Source organism: Elephas maximus, chromosome 21 (genome assembly GCF_024166365.1).
Source record: "Elephas maximus indicus isolate mEleMax1 chromosome 21, mEleMax1 primary haplotype, whole genome shotgun sequence".
In the NCBI taxonomy this organism is placed as follows: domain Eukaryota; kingdom Metazoa; phylum Chordata; class Mammalia; order Proboscidea; family Elephantidae; genus Elephas; species Elephas maximus.
In genome coordinates, this window is record NC_064839.1 from 69,671,997 (window position 1) to 69,696,257 (window position 24,261).

At 41.8% G+C, this 24,261-nt stretch overlaps 2 protein-coding genes across 5 annotated transcripts in view; one reads left to right on the top strand and one right to left on the bottom strand.

The window, feature by feature from the left end:
- Positions 1-5,873, bottom strand: part of SCRG1 (stimulator of chondrogenesis 1) — a 40,887-nt gene extending 35,014 nt beyond the window's left edge. Inside the window, exon 1 of the mRNA XM_049863583.1 lies at positions 5,861-5,873. The gene's annotated coding sequence lies outside the window, so the exon portion shown is untranslated. The remainder of the gene's footprint in view (positions 1-5,860) is intronic.
- Positions 1-24,261, top strand: part of SAP30 (Sin3A associated protein 30) — a 96,266-nt gene that overhangs the window by 46,908 nt on the left and 25,097 nt on the right. The window contains exon 6 of one of the 4 annotated variants that reach the window (XR_007514552.1): positions 541-654. The gene's annotated coding sequence lies outside the window, so the exon portion shown is untranslated. Of the gene's footprint in view, positions 1-540; positions 5,951-24,261 lie in introns of those variants that run through there. The other 3 variants (XR_007514551.1, XR_007514553.1, XM_049863579.1) reach the window with 3 other exon arrangements.

The window sequence follows — 24,261 nt, forward strand, 5'->3', positions numbered from 1 at the left end:
TTCAAGAGCTCTAGTGTTTGCCAAAGTTACTTGTCCACTGAGCCTTTTTTTTTTTTCTTTTTTTGAGGGAGTAGGTTCCAAGGAACACTTGTCAGAAAATACTTCTCTAATGGCAGAATTTTAGATGCTAGATCAAGCCAAAGGAGCAGTAAATTTGGGGCTGGGGCCCTTTCCTGGCACCCACTGATATGGTTGCTTAACCGGGCCCACCATGCTCTGTTGTTAATCACTATGTTTACGTACCTCTAACCCAAGGAGGACTAGTGTGCAGGGAGAGGGTGCTGAAATGGGATTCCCACACTTTCTTTCCCCTCAGCTGCATCTGTCATTTACCTCTGAGTAATAACCACCACTTCCAATCACTTGTTGATTCCACGAGAGTAGGGATTTCCATCTATTTTATTCTCTTACATATTCTCCGAGCCTAGAACTGTGCCTGGCACACTGTAGGTGCTCAACTATTTGAAGAATGTCTGAATGCCTGGTCTATCATTGTCCTGGCAAAGTTACCAAAATCCAACACCCCTTTCTTTTACACAGTTCGTACCTCGTGGCTGCAGAGCCGGAGCTTACAGAAGATTTGGGAGTTCTGAGGACAGCAGTGTCTGGAAATTCTTGACCAGGTTTGGGAGCCCCAATCCTAAGCAACAAATGGTAAGTAACAGTTTCCTTTGTCAATCAAATGAAACCCATATTTTCCTAAGTCAGACTGATCTGGGATGGGGGGAGGGATCCAATGGAGCCATTTCAAACCCCACCAGCTGAACTGCTATTCCCCCCATCTAAGGATGATGAACAACATATTTAACAGCATATTTATGGCAGCATAAATTATATAAATAAATGCATATAGTCATTAAAGTCATATATATAAATGCATTTACATAAATCAATATATAAACAAAAATTTTAAATATTTTCTGTTTATTCTCTAAGTAAACTAAACTATCATGAAACCACTCACTGTGTGATATATCTTGCAAGGCAAAGTGTTCACCGAATCCTACTAATAATTTCTAAATCATTGTTGATAATAGAAATTATCGGTACGATTTCATGTTTTGATAAGCTGTCACTAGACTAAATGCTGCCTGTCTCTAAGCCATGATTTATGTAGGAAATGGCACCAAACCCTTCCAATAACTTCCCCATTAAATGATGATTATTAGATCTGGGGCCAGGCACTGCAGCCGCAGAAGGGTGTCTGAACGGACTGCCTGTCATGTCCTAGATGCTTGCGCTTCTCTCATGGTCTGTACCTGGTGAGCCTTTGCTTCCACCCCCACCTACAACACTGCCACCAGCCTGGCCTGTTCCACTACTCCTGCCAACCCTGGGGCCCAGTGGCACTGCCTTCCTCCCAGCTACCACTTTGGTCTACTCAGCTCCTGCCTCAACGTCTAACTGCTCTGGAACCAAGCCACATTACCACTTCCTCAGTGGCCACGGGGCCATGTTGTTAAGAGACTTGTAGTCTAACAAGCTATTCACCAACCACCAGGGCAGTGTTGCTGTACTTTAACCTGAAATAACACCATGCTAGTTTTGACTCAATATCAGCCAACCCCTTCTGAGTGGTTCAGAAAGTCCCAAAGTCTTCTCTAAAATATGCTAAAACAAGGCCATGAATGCTGTTGTCTTCTGTCTCATGATATCTACCATTTCTTCTTCTGTCCACCACTTCCATAAAAGCCCCCATATTTATGCATTGATCCCTGGAAGCAGCTACTGTTTTTGCTTTAGCTTTTAAAGTCATTGAAGTGGTCACTCTTGCTGGGCCTCTACCCCTGAGCTAAAGCAGCAGAAAATCCCCTCCACTGGCCTGCATGGCACACTGTTGCCATGGCTGCCTTCTTCTCATGTCTTATTTCTTACTACAACCCTGAGTGTCTGGGCAGCCAAACCATAAAACAATAGGAGCATCATACCACACCCAAGTGATTGTTGCCTTCTAGCTCACCATTTTCTGAAGACCGGATTTTGACGCTCCTTATTTATTTATTTATTTATTTTCCCCGCTCTGGGTAATTTTTAACTCCTAATAGTTTTTAGGAGCTCAAGAAGAGGTCTTTGACCTCAGTGGTTTAGGGAAATTGTTCTCAGCATGGCTGAGTATCAGAATCAGCCAGCTGAGAGGGGTCGAGGCACGAAGATTGGGAAAACTCCAGGTGAACTGGATCTACACCCAGGATTGAGGCCCTTTAGCTTAGGGGTCTGTTTTGGGGTAGGCAAATATTCAGTCTTCCCTTCCATCTATCATGCTTACTCTGTTGGATCTACTGGCATGCCTCAATGGGATGACTTCTCAGGAAATTCACGAACAGCTTACATTGTTGCTCTGGGGCTCCCGCCAATTCTGTGGACCGCTCCTGTGAATACTAGTGTGCAATTGCCTTTAGGTTGATTCCATAAGTTGCGTTTCAAAATAATTAAAAAAAAAAAGAAGAAAAAACAACAACCCAGCATCACACGGAAACCACTTTATTTGCTCCATTTCCTGGAGCCTATAACTGGCAAGGTGCCGAGGACAAGATGTATTCAATTCAAATTAAAGCAAAGTTGTATTAGGAGAAGCAGATGGCCCACCTGAGGTGAAAAAATTACTTTTCTTCAGGTCACGGCAGTTTATTCACCTCTTCCTCTAGGGAGGTGGAAATGTGTATGGGCCAAACAAACAAAACACACTACGGCATTCTGCAGATGAACAGAATAATGGGTGCTGAGCAAGGCTCTTCCTGCCTCCAGGCAGACCATGGGAATTGGTCATACACATATATTAAAGTGCCCCCAGAACTTGAAATTCATTCTGTCAGGACCTGATTGAAGAGACAAACCATCAGTAGCCCCTTTGAGAGCTGGTAATGAGGGGATGAGAAGATTGGGGATTACCCAAGGATGGTGAAGATGAGATGCATACAGATTCAGGAAAACAAGACTGAACGTAAAACAAAGCAGTGATGGTTGTGCTCTCCATCTGGCAATAAATGGGGTTAATGGTAGTGGAGGTGCAGTAGGCAAACTGCCTCCGTTTGGAAAAGGGGAGATGAGGCAGGAGAGAATCGTTGCTGGTTATCTAATGCTTCCTAGAGGAGAGACAATTTTCCTGGACTTGTGTTTAGCTCACTTTGAAAGCACATTCCACCCAGAAGACTTTTCCAATACTCACATGAAACATACCTGTTCGACAAGCAACATTCTGATTATGAATTTGATCTCCCAAGTACCCTAATAATGGGTAGGATGTACCCTGGGTTGAGGAAACAAGTTTTGAGGTCCCTGGAAATGTTTACTGTGCCCCCGTTATAAATAAATTCTTCTGTTTGATATGTCAGTCTCTTGAGAGTTTGGTTAGCGTAGGTTAGTCCGGCAGCCTATTTGCCCAGCGTCACAGACAGATCCACTCATTGGCCCTGCACAGCTGAGCCATAGCCCAGAGCATTGTGACCACTACCCAGTGGGGTCCTGTGAGGCCCCACGAAGCAGCCCCTGGCCTTCTTCCCTGACATCTTTGCCTCTCTTTAAATTCAACACACAGCATCCCAGAAGGTCATCTTCCTACTTGTTTCTTTAAAGTCAATGGAGGATACTTCTAAATTATCTTCTCAGCAATGCGTTCTAGTACCTCATAGCCTAGCTCTGAACCTTAGCGGCAAGTTGCATGGTCTGTAATCACACTGTGGCCATACAGTTTCACCAAGCAGCACACGTACAGATTCCTGTGGTCCCTGCTGTCCTCTTCATCTTGAGAAAGCGGGCCACATTGAGGCCACATAATGATGTAGGAGGGCCCACATGTGCTTTAGCAAGGAAAGGAAGAATTGCTCCACCAAACAGTTCCTACCCAGTCTCCCTTGGGCCCCCTGATCACATAACTTGAAAGGTGGGTGATTTGGGTTATGTGAAGAAAGGGTAGGGTGTTCTCATCCCCAAGAGCAGAACTAGATGGTATGGCCTTCTATCAACTTTGCCCACAGCGGTTGTGGGCGAGTGGAAGGCTTTGCCCGCTTTTGCCCAGTCAGAGAGAATGTGAGCTTCCATGGCTTTCCCAGGTGTTCTCTTCTCTGACTCTTGTAAAGATGGGGCATCGTCATATCAGTCGTCCTCCCCTGATTGCCTCCGTCCTAGGAAGTAAATGGTTGATACCACGCACCTGTTGGTCACTATTGCCCAGTTGTTGATTTGCTGTGGGACATTTGTCCATTGGCCTTTTGGTGAACAGTAGTCTTTGCCCATTTCCAGAATGAGATGGAAGCAGCGGTGACCCAACTCTAGAAATTATCTACCCACCTGAATCCCCAAAATTGCACTGTATCCATCGAAGAGGAAATTATCTTCCTTTTAAATGCAAAACGGAAATATCAATATTGCAAATAATTATTTTGGAGAGTTGTAAAAAAGACTAACAATGATAACTACTGTGAAAATTCTCTCAACGTTACCATTTCATAAGCAAGATAGCAGACACATTCTCTGCAAACTGAGATTCATAAAGGTTCTGTGAGGTGGCAAGATGGGATTGCAATTCAACGTGTTTATTGCTGCCACAGGCTGTGGCTACCCTCTTGTGAAGCCAGGTGTCCGTTAGCCAGAGACTGAGTAGTTACAGCAGAGAGCATTGTGTAACTCCTTCCTCTTTATTTCTTGTGGACCAGGGAGTATCCCACATCTCAAGCTGTAGGCCAGCTTAATAGATTCCAGTTTGGGGTATCTCCCATCATGAGAGCTCAGCATCTCTTGCGAAAGTGGCCACAAATAACCGTGATCACTAGATCTGTCTCTGTGCTGATGTTGAATGTGACATGCACATAAGGGCAAGCGAATCGCCTTGTCATTAAAGAGAACGAGAAGTGACACATAAGGTCGCTATGAGTCAGAGCCCTAACAACAACAATAGCCATACTGCCTTTATTTCTCATGGCAAATCTGTGAGATGGCAGCTATTTTCCCTATAATTATGGATGGGACAGAGGCCCAGAGACATTAAGTAATTTGTCCAAGGCAACAGAGTACCTAAAAAGCCTAAAATAAAACTTCCTTTCTGGCTAGTTCTGTGGAGGAGAAGTGGGTGTCAACACTGGATTTTAGGACTTAAACCCAGGCCCATCTGACCTCTAAACCACTGCCCCTTCCTTTGTATAATGTTGCCACATTCACGTACAAAAGGCTAAAGAAATGTCACAGGATTTTAAAGGCACCACTGATAAAATGATATGTAACAAGCGTTTTTTTAGTAAAGGCCAGCACTTGACTGCTCGTCACAGCAGGCAAAACCCTAGGAGGGCCTTTAAGGACTGACGTTTGTGCACCACGGGGTGGTCTCAGTGCCAGCAAGGTAGGAACAAGCACCGTCTCTGTTTAGTGTCTGTGAGAAGTGCGAGAATAACCTCAGTACTGCCACCCCAGTCCTCTTCCCACTTCCAGTCAGTGGCCCTGACCTTTTCCTGGTTACCCAGGAGTCGTCTTTCACAGTGACCTAGCCTGCTTCAAGCTCCTTGATTTAAAACGCTGCCAAGTCCTAGCGACTCTGTTGCTGCAGCATCTTACCCGTTTCTGTTCCCGTGTTCTATTTCCCACCGCCCTGGTCCGACCTTTGCCACGTGGACTCTGGGCTGTTCTAAGGGCCTCCTTGCCACCCACTCCTTGCTCACATCATAAGGCTGCTAGATACCACATCCTAAAGCACAGGTCTCCTTATTTCACATCTCTGGTTATTTCTGCGCAAATGGAGGAAAAAAAAAAAAAAGGAGAGAAGCTGCCAAATTCCAAAGCCGAGCCCTACAAGAGCCTTGTCTGAGACGGTCACAAAACTCGGAGGGTCCTCTTCCGAAGTGAGGCCCTGGGACTAGAATGGATGCCGTACCTTCAAAGTGGTGCTTTTGGAGGGACGCTCAGATGTGAGAATTCTGCTTCATAACCATCTAGAAGGAGAAAATAAAATTGTCCTAGAACTAAGGCCTTGGGGCGGGGGGGGGGGGGGGGGAGTCCTTTTTTCATTAACTTGTTTTCTAGCGCCACCTGGTGCTAAAACTAAAGAACAGTTCTAGAGAAAAAGCAAAACCCAATTTTAGATGTTTCCCATCCCAAATAGAAGCCCTGGTGGTGCAGTGGTTAAAGCCCTTGACTGCTAACTGAAAGGTCAGCAGTTCAAACCCACCAGCTGCTTTATGGGAGAAAGATGTGGCAGTCTGTTTCCATAAAGACATACAGCCCAGGAAACCCTGTGGGGCAGTTCTACTCTGTCATAGAGAGTTGCTATAAGTTGGACACGATGGCTTTCGGTTTTTTGGGGGAGGTTGATATTCCAGATTAGGGGCCCTGGTGGCACAGTGGTTAAATGTTTGGCTGCTAACAAAAAGGTCAGCAGTTCAAATGCACCAGCCACTCCTTGGGAACCCTATAGGTCAGTTGTACTCTGTCCTATAGGGTCACTATGAGTCGGAATTGACTGAACAGCAACAGGTTTTTTTTAATTCTAAATTAAGGATCTTGAGTACTGGGAGGAACTTTAGGAATCATCTAGGTAGCTGCTTCGTTTTATAGATTAGTAGTTTACCCATTATTTCAACAGAACTCAACCCAGAGTTCTTGAATCCCAGGCTCCTGAACTTTCCAGTGTGTCCCGTAGCCTCCTGAGCCTCTAAAATAACTGGGCCAGAGCGATGCCATCTGTGGGAGACAAAAAAAAAAAAAAAAGATAACACTTATGGATCCCTCATTATAACCAGTTATGGTGCTAACTGCATTTGCAATCACAACCTCATTGATTCTCCACAGGTAGTCTGCTGTCACGCCTGTTTCACAGATGGACCAAGTAAGAGAGAAGTTGAGTAACTCATTAAGGTTATATTATATTATAACATTATAACATGATTCAGTCCCTCCTTGCTCTTGTCTTGCTTCTGTGTAATCAGAACATACTTCCTCGCGCCCGTGGAGTTTGGGCCTGGCCAGTGTGACTTTGCTTTGGTCAGTGGAATGTTGACTGGACGTGATGTGTGCCACATGAGAACACATGCCCTAAGGAGTGGCTGCTTCTTGTGTCCTGGGTCTTGGAATGAGATGGCACAGGAAGGGGAGCTGAACCCAACCAAGCTTAGCACAACAGAGTTGAAGCTGACCTACAGTCAACCTGCAGCCCTCATGAAACATGAGCAAGAAATAAATATGTGCTTTTTAAGCCACTGGGAAGTCAAGGTTGCCTCTTGCTGCAGCAAAGGCTGACCAATACAGGTTCTGAGAAAAGTCTAATTCCGAAATCTCTTTGGAAACTCTGAAAAAGAACACTTGCTTTCAGCGTGATGTCTAATTTATTCAATTTGAGAACCCACTGTGGGTTAGATTTTATGTTGCTGAGGTTCTCAAATCATTGGTGTCTTTGCTGAGTTCCACTCTCTCGCTGAGGCTTATCCTGGCACCAATGTAATTCTGCAGTCTGCTCTCCTACCCCACCTCATCCAGACTCTAGTTCCCCCTTACCTGATATACCTTTTCTCTTTTAAAAAGCACTTATTATCGTCTGAGATACTCTATAATTTATTTATAATGTTTATAATTTAAATGTCTCCCCTTGTGGATTTTAAGAGAGAAGGTTTTTGTCTGTTTTGTTTACTGACTCCTCCTAAACAATGCCTGGCATCCAGTCAGTGGTAAAAAAAAAGGGGGAAAAAGTACTTGTTAACAGGTAAAGGAATGAAAATTTCAAAGCACTTCTGAAGAGTAGCTGTTGTAGTTTAATAACATGGCCAGTAGAGGTCATGGGTGAGTTCTTCAGATACATTGCACCCGTAACTGCTCTTGCGTCTGTTTATACAAGGTGTGTTCACTCTGATATCTCAGAGATCGATGTGGATTACCACATGATCAATTCAGTGGTGGCAGTTGGCATACAGCTCATGAAAACTGCTGAAAGGTATAAATTGATGGCTTAGTCTTAGGAGCCAAGATAGGGGTAAAAAACCAAACGTGTTGCCGTCGAGTCGATTCCGACTCTTAGCCACCCTACAGGGTAGAGTAGAACTGCCCCATAGAGTTTGCAAGGAGGTGCTGGTGGATTACGAACTGCCGATCTTCTGGTTAGCAGCCAGCTCTTAGCACTGTGCCACCAGGGCTCCGTAAGGTGGGCTTGGGGAGGAGCAAATAGTAAACACGATGCAAGATGGGGCAGAAAGTAATGGCTTTTACGGCTATGTCTGTTTATATAAATTGCTTATAATAAAAGTTCAGTCAAACAACCAGAGAAGATAACAAATGCTTATTTTTCAATTGCAAAGTTATTTGCTTGGATTAACAACCCCTCCTCCCCAAAACTCTCTCTGTGTGTGTTTGTATACGGAGAAAATCTGCTAATCCTAGGACACTTGACTGGCCTTTCCTCCTCTCTCTTTATGACAAACAATGACAAATAAAGGATCAGAAGCCATGATTCTGCCTGAATGTGGTTATTTCACTCCAGCTTGGTAGTTCATCCCTAAATGTCACAGCATCTAACCACATAGGGGAACGGGGACACTGGGTCAGATGTGAATCGTTTCCTTCACATTGTATGTTGATTTTCATGGATTGGTTAGTGCCCGGATAAACATTTGAGAATGAAGGCGATTTTTTTACTGATTGCCTCCCACACGTCAGGCACTGTGGTAAGTACTTTTACATGTTGTCTCACTTAATCACTTATCGAAGACGCACCTAGAACTTAGTAGAAGCTCAGCAATTGGTGAATGAATGAGTAAATGACTGCTAGGAAGAAGGACCTGTTTCTCTGCTTGCTTTGCTTTGTGTGAGGAGGTTGGTTGGTTTTATTTCCCTGACAGAACTAAACCCAATTTAACCCCAGAATACGAGTGCCGGATTTTCAGCGTTCTTTATTAATTTAACTCTGACTCACGACAACTCCATGTGTGTCAGAGTAGAACTGTGCTCTGTAGGGTTTTCAATGGCTGATTTTTCTGAAGTAGATCACCAGGCCTTTCTTCCAAGGCACCTCTAGGTGAACTCAAACCTCCAACCTCTCTGTTAGCAGCTGAGCAGTTAACCATTTGCACCACCCAGGGCCTCCCTTTATTCGTTATAGTTGTCCATTTGCTGCGCCCTAAAAAGTAGATATGGAACACAGTCTCTGTCACAAAATACTGAAAGATCTTGATGGATGGGGATTTAAGATGAATTAATGTTGATCCTGGCCTTGTTGGGGCAATTAACCTTTCTTTCCATCTTGTACAATGAAAGTAATAATTATATAACTCCTACACTTTGTGCTCCAGAATATGTCATAATAAAAAGATAAGATGCCATATTTGGAAGTTATTTAATAACTCAAATGGAAAAGTTATTCAATAAATGAGGGTTTCATGGAAATTTTTCTAAGATGCTGTCTTAGGCTGGGTTCTCTAGAGAAGCAAAAGCAGTAAACCATATATATACATATATATATGTATATATATGTATATATATGTATATATATATATGTATATATATATGTATATATATATATGTAAAGGGAGATTTGTATCAAGGAAATGGCTCACCCAGTTTTTAAAGGTATAGGTCTCAAGTCCATGAGGCAGGAAAGAAGATTCTCCTGATTCACTTAGTCACAGGGGCTGGTGAACCAAGGATCAGCAGGACAGAGAGTAGTGCTGTTGCAAACCGTGAAGACTGACAGATCTCAAGGTCAGCAGACAAAACCACTGGTAAACTGCTAGCCCAAGTCCCAAGAACCAGAGGCCAGATGAACAGGAGCCAGCTGCAGGATCCGGAAAAAGCAAAAGCCCGGTCCAGGCGAGCGGGAACGAAGTAGGCCAGTAGAGCAGAGAGATGAAGGCTGAGGGACTGGTGAGTCACCACGAGCCCTGCCCCTGCCAGTACCACTCAGCATTAAATAACTGCCGAAACACTGAGAATCATGGCCCAGCCAAGTTGACACACAATCTTAACCATCACAGTCCACCCCTTGTCAACTTGGCACCTGCGCACATCTCCCCAAACCATATATAATCTCTGAATAAAGAAATTTGTAAAGTCATACTTGCACCTACATGATACAACTAACATGCGTACAACTGAAAATACACTAGCCCTGTTTACATATTTTATAAGTGAAGAAAACAAAAATATTTGATGCACACAAACAAAGCAGAAATACTCATAACAATCACGGTCCTCTTTTCTGCAACGGGTCACGTGGCCATAACTGGTATTTAGAACTATGTTCTTCCACCACCCATTCCATATTCCTTTTGCCCTCAGCAGGCACCTCAGCTTGTCATGGTTCCTTGCCTGGTGGGGTGACCCAAACCTTCATTCCTGAAGGGCCTGGGCCATTAGTAGTCAAGTTGGAATTGGATTGTCATAGTTTTCCATTGACCTTAATCACAGGGCATTGTAATACTAAGAGATGCCTTAAGGGATCTCCTGAATTCCAGACATACTCTTCTTTACCTCCATTATGTAATATCAATCCAATTTCCCCTTTTTAATCAGGATCAATCACACCAGCCAGTATGGTAATTCCCTTCTTTCCCTGTTGATCCAGAGGCATAAGGAGCCCAAAGTGGCCAGGTGGCATTCTTAGCTTCCAGTTCAATGGAATCAGTGATGTGTCTCCAAGTGGAAGCATCCCTCCCTTTGGAACTAAGACCTCTAGACCTGCAGAGCATGAAGTCTCAGGGACAGATGCTCATGGGGGAGGGAGTCACAAACTTCATCCAGCAACACGTGTTGCCCTGACTGGCCTTTTCTAAACGAGAGGATGAACAAAACAGAATAATCTCAATGTCACACATTACTTACACCTATTCCACCCTTGTGGGTGGTGTGGATTTCCAGACAGAAGAACTCTGTTGTGTTGGAATATTTAGAGAAATTGGTCTTCTTGAGCTTAGTGTTGTTATAGTGCCAGGTAACATAGTTTTTATTCTTTTATGAACATTGTGAACAGATAACCTTATGTTGAGGTGTCATCCATTCAGCCTTCAATATGGATGACATCTCAACATAAAGGAAACAAAAATCCTCACAAATGGACCAATAAACAACATTGTGATAAATGGAAAAAATATTGAAGTTGTCAAGGATTTCATTTTACTTAGATCAACAATCAATGCTCATGGAAGCAGTTGTCCAAAAATCAAATGCTGTCTTACATTGTGCAAATCTGCTGAAAAAGACCTCTTTAAAGTGTTGAAAAGCAAAGGTGTCACTTTGAGGACTAAGATGTGCCTGAACCAAGCCATGGTATTTTCAATTGCCTCATATGCAGTGAAAGCTGGACAGTGAATAAGAAAGACCAAAGAAGAATTGATGCATTTGAATTATGGTGTTGGTGAAGAATACTGAATGTACCATGGACTTCCAGAAGAATGAATAAATCTGTCTTGGGAGATGTACAGCCAGAATGCTCCTTAGAAGCAAGGATGGCAAGAGTTCATCTCATGTACTGTGGACATGTTATCAGAAGGACCAGTCCCCAGAGAAGGACATCATGTTTGGTAGAGGATCAGCAAAAGAGAGGGAGATCCTCAATGAGATAGTTTGATACAGTGACTTTAACAATGGGCTCAAACATAGCAGTGGTCGTGAGGAAGGTGCAGGACCAGGCAATGTTTTGTTCGGTTGTACATGGGATCTCTATGAGCCAGAACCAACTCAGCAGCACCTAACAACAACAACAGCCAGATAAAAGAAGGAGCACTGAACCCAGCTGAGCTGAGCACAACACTCACAGCTGACCCACAGTGAACCTGCGGCCCTCATGAAACATGAGCAAGAAATAAATATTTCCTGCTTAAAGATAAATGCAAGGGTAGATTCTCTTGTGTGATGGTGTGAGAGAGAATACACACACTACTGAACATTTTCAGCGTGGGGCAGATGGGGTGGGAGGATGGGGAAGAGCGGCCATTTGGAAGAGTTTCCTCTCAGTTTGTAAAAAAAAAAAAAAAATTTTTTTTTTTTTGTAAAGGCTCATTCTCACTGGGGAGCCCTGGTGGCGCAGTGGTTAAGAGCTTGGCTGCTAACCAAAATGTCAGCAGTTCAAATCCACTAGCAGCATTTGGAAACCCTGTGGGAAGGTCTATTCTGTCCTGTAGGGTCACTATGAGTCAGAATTAACTTGATGGTGAGCCTGTTTTTTTTTTTTTTTGGTTTATTCTCACTGTAGCAGCAGCAGCAGAACAGGACTTCTTTCTACCTTTCCTCTTTCTTTTCCCCCCTTACCAGCACTTAGCACTTTAGTTGAGTCAGGCACATTATATAGGCATTGCAAGCATGATCACCACACAGAATGTAAAGATGTCAAGTGCACATGAACAAACTAGAAGTTCTTAGTCAAACACAAACAAATATAGACCTGATAATGGCTTTGGCTGAAATATATTTTTGTATTTTATAGCGTGTTCACATTTGCCAGTGGTTAACAAAAATGAGGCTTGCCAAACTTTAATGCGGTATAAATGCTATGTTCAAGGCGAAGTAAGTGGATCCTTACAGGATCTGGCAAATCAAAAGCACTATCAGCAGCTGTGGTTTTCAAATCCTTTGTGAGACTGGAGTAACAAAGCCCGTGTGCACTTGGAGTAGATATTAATTATCCCACTGACTTTTTAAATATACCTCATGATCACTGGTAGTTTCATATGAATTTTATAGTTACTTTTGATTAGGTGTGACAATGGCGAGAGGCCAAAATTGATCAGTGGGTCTCTAGCTAATTCCCAAACCTTAATTAATCGATTGATTCATTAAGCATTTGTTGAGTGACAACTATGTTCAGAGTCATGTGCTTGGATGCTAATTGTAGCCAATCACTTTATCCCCTTCCACCTATTCTTTTGCCAAGACTGCCATGAGCAAACTGCTAATTTGATTTTCACCTTCTTCTATTTATCACCACTAGGGGACACATCTTTAGAAATGAAAAGTTAAAAGGTAGGAGAATTGTCACAGGGATAACGAAGAAATACAGCCATTCTAAGCTGTTTAGCAATTGCCTTCCGTTTAGCAGGATTCTAGACTGTAATTCTGACTACCTGATGTTAAAAACCATTTGAAAAGGGACAGGAGATTGACATTTTGTTTAATCTAGTGACTTGAATTAATAAAGTTTGAAAGTGAATATGACCATATATGGTGCAAATCATTATCAACATCTTGGCTTTTCATTTTATATTTTAAAAGTCAAGCTCACTTACCATAGTTACAACCCTGTATAATGACTTGAAAATTGCCTGCCAGAGATGCTCTAATGTCAGGTTAGCTGTGTAGGGTCAGAATTTGCTCTGTTTTTATAAACAGCAGACTCAGAAGGTCATGTCTGGCCTTTGATGCTGGTGCTGGTTTTCAGTTACTTTCAAGAAAACCTGAGGGATCCATGATTCACCTGGGTTTACTTCACAAAGTAGCTGGGGAGGAACTGCCATGAACCCCATGACATTGGATTGATTAGAGAGGAAAAGAAAAAATCTGAATTATTAGTGTATTGACTGTGCAGCTTAAAAAATATAGTTTCATTAATCACGAATATTTGTAACAACACACTTTATAGCTACAAAGTGGATTTAATCACCGAAATCGTTGCCTAGTAAAAGTCCTTCGAAGCTGTTTTTAATGCAGAGACAGGACTTGATGCACAATTCGCAAACGTAAGTTCCTACACAGCCTGAACATCCAAGCCATCATTGTTCTTCTAGAGGCCACGCACCTAGTTTGGCCTCATAAATGCTTTTGCAATTGAAATGAAACGGCCTTCCCAAGAACAGGTGCTTAACCTTTTCAGTTCTTTAACCCTTCTTCCTCAATCAGATTAGCACAGTAATTTGCACGGTTGATGAATAACATGTTTGCTAAAAAAGTTAAATTTTCAGCCATCTGAAAATTTAGTTCCAGTTATTAACAAGAAAACCATATATTCGTATCCTCCTTTACTGTGAATAAAATCTTTCCTATGCTGGAATTCTCTTTGTCTTTTGGTATCAAACATTTTCCTACTGTGGATAGGGTCCTTCTGATGGGAGCTTGACGTACCACTAGTTCATGTTGGGGCAATCTTTGAGGGAAAAACTTGAGTAGATCAAGAAAACCAGATATCTGAGGATAAAATAAAAATTGTATCTTTTTCTCAAAAGGGCAAAACAATGATGTTGCGTTTACCAGGGCAGTAAGTCACTCTACTACGAATAGGTATCTCCATTTTGTGTCAACATATCACTTCTTTCACTAAGCCACAGTAAGTGGATATGTCAGGCCAGCATGCATCTAATTGACACAAAGCATTGCTCTATGGAGCATCCGATATCGGGCTAACCTTCTGGATTGTCACTATCCAAGGCCATTTTCTGTCTACACGGAGCCGAAGAAATGTGGGAAGCTCATCACGTTGAATGATTTTACAAACCAAGGCAGACAAGAAATTGTTGGTCATCATCTATTTTTGCCAACTTTCCAAGTTCCTATGCCAATCATTAAGAAGAAAATTACATATATGCTGTACGATTTCTTAGCCAACAAGAATTTGCTGCTGTGGACATACTTTCATGATCCTGTGATATCATTTGAGAATTTTACAGTTGAATAACCCAGAAGTAAAAGCATAATTTCAAAGAGAAAAAAGAAGTTATCAGTAATGTGTCAATTTTCATAACTACCATTTTGACTTTTTAATTTAGGCTTAGAATATTCTTTTTCATTTTCCAAAAGATTTCTCATTACTAATTAGGAAGGTTTTGCTCATATTTAGCTGTAAATTCAGAAGACAAAGCTGTTCAAAAAGATAACTGTATGCTCTTTTTGGGTTTGATTCAATGGCAAGAAATTTTCTGGTCGTTTTTATTGGCAGCTGGCTTTCCGGCAGTTTTCTGATATAGTAATACTATTTTATTCCACTTAATCTGAAAGACCTCCACTTCTGTGTCTCACGTATCTACTGGATTTCTTCCTGTGTTCCCTCAGGGGAGCGTCTGGTGGACTACTCTGTTGGCCTGAAGTCCTTTGCACTGTTAGGGCTCTATATTCTTTTATTCTGTGGGCTCAGGGCCCAGTGAGACTCCATTGATCATCCAAAGGCTTTGATTCTGAACCTTCCCATCTGAAACCAGCATGCCTTCTCCATCTTTTAACTTCCATAAGCTTTGCCAGGGCCAGTTCACCCTTGCGATAGTATTATTAGTCCTACTTTTTTTCTCTTGCTACATTCCCTTCACCACTGCACTGTCTCCAGGGACAAAAGAGGGTGTTTCACTAATTGCTATAAGGATAATAATTGCTGTTAGCTGCTGTAGACTCAGCTCTGACTGATGGCAACCCCATGTACAACAGAACGAAACATTACCTGGTCCTGTGCCGTCTTCACAATCATTGGTGTACTCTAGTCCATTCCTGCAGCACTGTGTATTTTGAGTGTCTTCCAGCCTAGCAGGCTCATCTTCCCGCACTTTATCGAATAATATCCTGTCATGATCCATAAAGTTTTCATTGATTAATTTTTGGAAGTAGGTCACCAGGCCTTTCTTCCTAGTCTGTCTTAGTCTGGAGGCTCCGCTGAAAATTGTCCACCATAGGTGACCCTGCTGGTACTTGAAACACTGGTGGCAGAGCTTCCAGCATCTAGCAACATGCAAGCCACCACAGTACAACAAATTGACAGATGGGTGATGAAATTATAATGTTGTTGCCCTGTGCCGTTGAGTCAATTCTGACTCATGGTCATGCTATAGGGAGAGTAGAACTGCCCCGTAGGGTTTCGTAGTCTCTTCTCCTGTGGAGCCACTGGTGGGTTCTAACTGCCGACCTTTTGGTTAGTAGCGAGCACTTAACCATTTCACCACCAGGGCTCCTTGGAATGGTAATAATAGTTAATATTTATTGAGCACTTACTACAGGCCAGAAAATCCAGGAGCTTTACAGGTGGAGCAAGAATGCTTTCTCAGACCTAGTATCAACACTCCCTCAGTGCTATGCTGTGAAGGAGCTGGGGACCCAAGCTAAAAGCTCTCCTGAGGTAAGGTTGCAAGATTTAGCAAATATGAAAATACAGGACATCTAGTTTAAATTTAATTTCAGATAAACAATGAAAAAGAGTTAGTGTAACTATGTCCCAAATATTGCATGGGATATGCTTATATTAAACATTATTTGTTGTTTATCTGAAGTTCAAACATGACTAGTCTTCCTACACCTGTGGAAGTAAGCCACAAACTCCAATGTCCTCTGGCTTCTCCACACCAATACAGATATTTGAGGTTGGGCCCAGGGAAGATCAGGGTGGAGAACAAAAACACTGCTGTCTTATTTCCTCTTCTCTCCAGCTCCGCTTTTTGGTTTTCAGCTTCTTCCACCTCATACCCTCCTTATCTCTACCCTAGATAGACATAAAACTCTGCGATCTAGTCATCCAGTCCTCTCGATTGGGCTTGCTCAAAAAGCCTGAATGTCAAGATTACTGTCTTGCTATAGACTTAGAAACTCTATTTTGAGTATCAGAAATTATTTATTAACTTTTTAATTGTCTTTCATTCATCCTGTATTATGGCATCCCCTCCCCATTCCCTGGCAGAAAGGTGACTCAGGCTAATAGGATACCCAGAAATACAAAAGAGAAACGTACGTCAATGTATTTGTGAGGGGGATTTCCCCCATTAAATTATATTTTAGCTTATTGTCTGTCTTTCCTCTTTCTTCCCACCCCAATCTAAAATTTAATCTCTATGAGAATATGGACCTTGTCCTGGAAATACTGAAATAGTACCTGAAACATAAACCAAAAAAAAGAAAAAACCAAACCAGTTGCCACTGAGTAGACTATTATGGTAACTTCAGAGGTGCCTCTGGGTAGATTTGAACTGCCAACCTTTGGATTAGTAGCTGAGTGCTTAGCTAGTTGCACAACTCAATGACCCTGCCTGACACTTAGTAGGCATCTAATAAATATTTATTGGGTGAATGAACAAATTCTCATTTCACACTGGGGAAATGAGGCTTCCGAAGTTATTTTGCCCAATTTGCAATGCAGATGGAGGCCTCAAATGTAGTTCTGACTAACTGATGAGCCCCAGCCCTTCACTACCACATATTTCTGCCTGTTTGCTCTCTAGGAGCTCATGACGCCTCCCTCCCTGGTGTGTTTTTCTCTCTTGAAACTTTGGTCCCATCGTGGAAAAGGCAAAATCATAAATTACATTTCTTTACTTCTTCGGTTCAACAAAAGGGACTTTTCAACAACAACAAAAGTAAAGAAAACCCTTAAGGGAAACAAAGGAAGAAAATTTCAGCATAAAACCATCATGTTTATAAAGTACTGCTGTTAATACCTTCAAAACCAAAAGACTCTGTTCTATTCTACATCTTGTCTGAGGGTCCAGCCCAAATGCTCAATCTTGAGATAATTATGTCTTGGATAGGGCCTATAAGGAGCTTTGTGAGAGTTAGAAAAAGGTGCACCCTTTGCTGATCAGGCACAGCCCGTCCAGGATAGGCAGCTTGGGAAGAGAAACTAAGGCTGAATTCTAGCCCCTATTCACCACCTTGGCTGGGCAATTTCATGGAGTGAACAATCCACACTTCTGTAGGTAATGGCCCCTTTCTTGGCATAATTGGCTCTTGGACCAACATTTTGGCCATAGAAATCTTTCTTTCCTCCTTGTTTGTTTTTAACCACTTGAGTTAAAACAAGTATCTATGGGTATCCTCCACCAGATCCTCTCCCAGGAAAAATACTCAAAGATTTCCTTCCTTTCTTCACGTCCAGTTGTCATGGTCAGAGTTCTCTAGAGAAATAGAGCCAGTAATACACACAGAGATTTACTCCAAGGGATTGGCTCACACAACTGTGGGAGCTGGAAAGTCAAAAATCCAAAGGTCATGTGGCAGGTTGTAGAATCTTGATGTCTCACAGGATTGTAGTGGCTAGTAGGTCCAAAATCTGTACATCAGATGGCAGCTGGAGACTTCTGCAGGCTTGTGTTTCAAGATCCATAGGTTAAGTGACAGGAATAGTGCAGAGTAGAGAGGGAGAGCAAATTCTGCCAAAATATCTATTTATAGTCTGAAGACAGACCACACCCTAAAGAGACTTGCCTTTCAGCTGATTGATTGATTACATTATGGAGTGTGATTGCATTGTATTACATTACATTATGGAACAGCAACTAGTCTAGTGTTTGGAAAAACCACTGGGAACCATAGCCTAGCCAAGTTGACACACAAAATTATCCACCACACCAACCTCAACCAGGCATGCAAGTACAAACTTCCTAAGGACCTCTCACTCATGTCTAGTTTCACCTTTCTAATTTCCCATTAATTTCCAGGATAAGGTAACCTTTAAGGAGGTACACCTACTCCTCACTTATTGACTGTCTCATTATCTGATGTTTTGCATTTACAACAATAGTAAAAAATCTACTATCTGACTATTTTGCACATTAATGATGTACATCTGGAAGTAATGAATGCTGAGGTGTGAGGCAAGTGTAATGCTGGCTGTGTTGGTTAAGATTATGTGTCACCTTGGCTGGGCCACGGTTCTTGGTGGTTTGGCAGTTATGTAATGATGTAATTTGGCAGTTATGTCATGATGTAATTTGGAAGTTATGCAATGATACAAGTTGACAGTTATGTACTTTGGTGGTTATGTAATGTTGTAATTTGTGATGATGTAGTTATATAGAGATGTAGTCATCCTCCATTTCGTGATCTAATGTGGTCATCCTCCATTTTCACATAAGAACCTGGTCTTTGGAACCTAACTATGTAGATAAGTGAAGAGTAGGTATGTAAAATAAATTTGGAGGCAGAGTGATATATTGGAAAGAACACAGCTTTAGAACAAAACAGATCTAGGTTCAACTATACCTCTACTACTTACTACCTGTATAAATTTGGGGAAGATCTTTAATCTTCTTATGATGCAGTTTATTTATAAAAAGGCAATAACACTTGTAGAGTTGCTACAAAAATTAAATATATAACATGTGAAAACCCAGGACAAATCCTGGGTTAAAAGAACTTAATAATAGCAGCTGTTATAGACATAAATAGTTTTGACTTCTGGTCTTTTAGAATGGTCTTATGAATACATGATTACTCTCTGGGATTAATAGATATATATGCTTCAAGTTGGCCCCTGGCTCACTGCAACCCCATGTGTGACAGAGTAGAACTGCTCCATAGGGTTTTCTTAGCTGTAATCTTTATGGAAGCAGAGCGCCATGTCTTTTCTTCTGTGGAGCTGCTAGGTGGGTTTGAATTACCAACCTTTAGGTTAGCAGTCCAACCTTGCTTGCTGAAAGCAAAGAGGACTTGAAGAACTTACTGATAAAGATCAAAGACCACAGCCTTCAGTATGGATTGCACCTCAACATAAAGAAAACAAAAATCCTCACAACTGCACCAATAAGCAACATCATGATAAATGGAGAAAAGATAGAAGTTCATCAAAAGATTGAAGTTGTCAAGGATTTCATTTTACTTGGGTCCACAATCAACACCCATGGAAGCAGCAGTCAAGAAATCAAACAACGCACTGTATTGGGCAAATCTGCTGCGAAGGACCTCTTTAAAGTGTTGAAAAGCAAAGATGTCACCTTGAAGACTAAGGTGCGCCTGACCCAAGCCATGGTATTTTCAGTTGCATTGTATGCGTGTGAAAGCTGGACAATGAATAAGGAAGACCGAAGAAGAGTTGACGCCTTTGAATTGTGGTGTTGGAGAAGAATATTGAATATACCATGGACTGCCAAAAGAATGAACAAATCTGTCTTGGAAGAAGTACAACCAAGATGCTCCTTAGAAAGATGGCGAGACTACATCTTACATACTTTGGACACGCTGTCAGAAGGGATCAGTTCCTGGAGAAGGACATCATGCTTCATAAAGTACAGGGTCAGCAGAAAAGAGGGAGACCCTTAATGAGATGGAGTGACACAGTGGCTGCAACACTGGGCTTAAGCATAACAACGATTGTAAAGATGGTGCAGGACTGGGCAGTGTTTCATTCTGTGGCACATAGGGTCACTATGAGTCAGAACCGACTCAGCGGCACCTAACAACAACAACAGGTTAGCAGTCAATACCAAACCACTTGCATCACCCAGGCTCTTTAATGGACATATTTAGAGAGGGCCTAAGTGGTAAGGAAACCCTGGTGGTGTAGTCATTCAGAACTACGGCTGCTAACCAAGAGGTCGGCAGTTCGAATCCACCGGGTGCTCCTTGGAAACTCTATCAGGCAGTTCTAACCTATCCTCTGGGGTCACTGTGAGTTGGAATTGACTCGACAGCTGTGGGTTTGGTTTTTGGTAACTGAGCAATAAGGAGCCTGAGTGGCAGAAGCAGGTTGCAATTGGCTGCTAGCCCAAAGATCAGTGGTTCAAATCCAGCCAGTGGCTCCACGGCAGAAAAGGTTTGGCGAACTGCTTCTGTGAAGATTACAGTCAAGAAAACCCTATGGAACAGCTGTGCTCAGTAACACAGAGCCATGAGTTGGAATTGACTTGAAGACAACTAATAACAAGAATGTGGGGAAGTTGAAGCAGAAAATATGTAAATATCGAGAAAATATCAGACACTGGAATCAATTATTAAAAACAAAAGACTTTATGTTTGTATGTGCATTTGGGATGGAGGGGAAAAAAAGAGCAGGGATATAGGGTAGATGGTGAATAGCAGTGTCAGAATTTCATCATCCGGGCTGACGGACTTTGGATTGACTAACACTCCATTTTACTTCACTTTGGGAGCTGTCAAAGAGAGGCAGAGATGGAATCAAAGTTTACCAATTTGAACAAGATAATTTGTGCAGTCAACCGTGCACTGCGCTTTAGAGCAAAAAGGGCCATTAGAGAATCGACCACTTGGTTTTGATGACAGAAGTACTCAAACTATAATTATTCTGCAAATGGCATTACTTGGAAAATATTTACTAGAGTAACATTTTCAAGCCTCTCTGGGCTTTAAAGCCGATAGGTTTTCTGTGGCACCTTTGGTTTCAGTGTATTGTTTGAAGAGCAATTCTCACTGTTAATAAAACTAGAAAGGAGAAAATTCTATTTGTTAGTTCATGAAGAGAGACGTCTCTTTTGATCTTGAACTTTTCCCTTCAGGGTATCCTCCACAGCAGCTGGGTAACTAAGACAATGCAATGGAATGCAGGGCTGAGATGGTGAGTCTTCAAGTAGATGAGGGGTTATTATTTAAGGATCTGTTCTCCATTAAGAATAGAACAAGAAGAAATACGTTTGAATTGCAGAAGGAAGAATTTAGGTTAGATCCAAATATTCTCTGACTCTGCTCGTAATCAGTAAAATAGATGCCTGAGAGGCTAAGCAATACCATTCCTAAGAAGATCTATACAATTATGATAGAAATTGCATTGCTAATGGTTTTCAAAAATCACAGGGCCTTATGAATATTCTATCCAGCATATGACATTTGCTTTACCACGTGCATTTTTCCAATATTACTTTCTCTTTTCTAAATAATACCTCTGATTAATAATGCTCAGTTCAATCAAATGTATGTTTTTTAAAAAAATGATTGTAGGGTTTGATATAATTGGTCAAATGAAAAGCTAATTTTGGTGTTGTAATGGCATAGTCTTAGAATTTTCCCACTGGAAGATTTCCATTAAAATTAAGGCAAAGAAAAAAAGAAAATGGAAAGAGCTCCAAATATTAAATTTAAGACCTAAATCCTGGTTTCCCCAGGGAGAGCTTAGATTTCTTTGAAGATGGAGGCTGTTCTTTTTTTTTCCAAAAAACCAGGCAGTTCCTGACTTCAAGGAACCTTCCTAATAAGGAAGCATTCACATGCCCTGTGTTGTTTTCGAGAGTACCAGAAAGCTTTTGAACTCTGTTTGTATGGGGTGAACAGAAAGAGGGACTTCAGCCTCCATATTGATTGTTTCAGTTGTTTGATGCCTGCAGAAAATTGCAAAAAAAAAAAATCTTCATTTTGTCTAAGAAGATACTTTCAATGTAAGTCTATAAGGGATCAAAATTGGTTGTTAAACAAGTCTATTTTCAGAAGTGACTTCATATCCAAAAGAATCTTGACAGCTAACAAGAACAGAAATGTTCAAAGTAGACTTTCATTTCTAGCAACAGTGCTGACAAGAGAATCTGAAAATTCCCCTGCTATAAATCACTTAGATATGCTGGATAAAAATAAAGGATACACGCTTTTAAATACTAATAAAAAAGTAAGGCAAATCTCCCCAGAAACTGATCTTTTGGCTGTTCTGGATTGTTTACTTATTTGTTTCTATTATTTTATTGCCAATCTGGTTAACAATGGGTTTGGCTTTTAATGACCAAGAAGGTGCAGGAGATAAATCTTTGGGCTTATATGGGGCAGAAATTTGGAACTAATGTATCAACACTGTGTTGCACAGTTGAATGACTGTGTATCTGTGAAGGGTTAGAACTGAAAACATTTCTTCCCTCCAAAGGGAGACTTCAGGGAAACGTTTTGCGTGCCCTGATCCATTGATGGGGAGAGGGGAAACAGAAACACCCTGAGAATGTATAACTTCCGGCTGCCCTCACTCAGGTTAAGGGTTTGAATTTACACTATCTGGAGGGTCTAGATTCTCCAGAAAAAGAATACAAAAAGCCGTCTTAGCCTTCTAACAATACTGGTGCCCCTAACAGAAGCAACTAGAAGCCTTCTCTGGGAAAACGTTTCTTCAACCCAGGCTACACAGGATACCTACAGATAAAGTCCCACCGAACATGAGCTCAAGATCCCAAATTACAAAATACATGAAGAACCAATTGGAAATAATCAGAAATAACAAACAATATAGTCAGACCCTAAGAACTTCAGGCCTACGAACAGGTTGACTATGCACGCTCTTTTTTGTTTGTTTATGAAATAACTCAGGGCCAGAGTTCTACTTAAGGACAAAAGGGTCCTCCATGTTATGTTCAGACCACCCCCTCCTGTGTAGGTTGAGGTTCAATGACCAGAAGTGAACTGATTTGGTCGGAATACTGACCTTCAATTGTGAGCCATTGAACAAAAGGCAGTTTAAATCTGAATTCCAGCTGAAGAAAACCTTGGAAAGAAGACTGATGAATTCCAAAGGGTGAGAAGAGCAGGAACTAAATGAAAGAGGAGCAAGACAAAGCCGGTAAATTTAGGAGGTGGAGGCTGTGGTTTCCTCTATGGCAAAGGAACAGAAATGGAAGCGACCTTTTATCAGTCACCTTCAGAGCAGCCTGTGGTTGGGAGCTGGCTTGGGCACTATTCAGAAGTGTCATTTTAACTGTGAAGTGAAACCAGATCCATTGAAAGACATCTAATTTCAGAAAGAAATTCTGTCTACTAGCTAGGGTGTTAATAGGAGATTTCAGTCCCTGGCACTTTGCATGTTTAACCAGGATTGCTTTCTCCTATATGTGCACCGGGAACTTCTGTCCTTTGTTATGTGGGAGTTGGAAACAAAACTGTCAGAGTCCTCTGTCTCAACTCATCACCTTCCAAACGAATGGAACAGAAAAGTTTTCTCAACACTAGAATTGGACCGTGATGTTTCATCTTAACGTGAAGATTTAGGATCATGTCAGATCTGTGGACAGCGTATCATAATGAAAGGAGATATGCTGAAGTCCTGGGACAGTCACTTGCAGCCACATTGAGCTGTTTGGAATGTTTTGGTGCCTCTTTTTAGGATAGGGAATGGAAAAGTCAATTAAATAAATAAGATAAACTCAAACTGCTTTTGCTTAAGAAACTTCCAGATTTGCAGACAGGAATCAGCTGTCCTCACGAAGAAAATTCAACTCAGAGGTAAAAGCCAGACTAGCATAACTTGATCAGGGACACTTGTATTAGTTGGGCATTTTCGTGTTATAAAAAGAAAAACCCTAGTTAAAAAGGAATTATTTAGAACAGTTCTCACAGAATCTGGAAAATCATCAAGCAATTATTCTTCCTCTTTCCCTTCCTCCCTCCCTCCCTTCTTCCTTTCTCTCGCTCTCTCTTCTTCCCTTTTCTCCTTTCCCACCTCTCTCTCCCTCCATCATTTTTGTTCCTTTTCTTTGAGTATCTCTCTTTGCAGACAACCTTTACTGCCCACCCTCTGCATCTGCCAAATGGTGACTTCAGACCCTGTGTCTAGATAAACCACCCAGCTCAGCTCCCCAACGTTGACTGTGTTTCCACCTCAGTCTGTGTCAGGGGCTACAATCAGGTGCCTCTTCCAGCCTGAGGCAGGCATGGGTGGGATAGAAATAATCGTAGTCTCAAACGTTACAGAAAGCGAGGGAG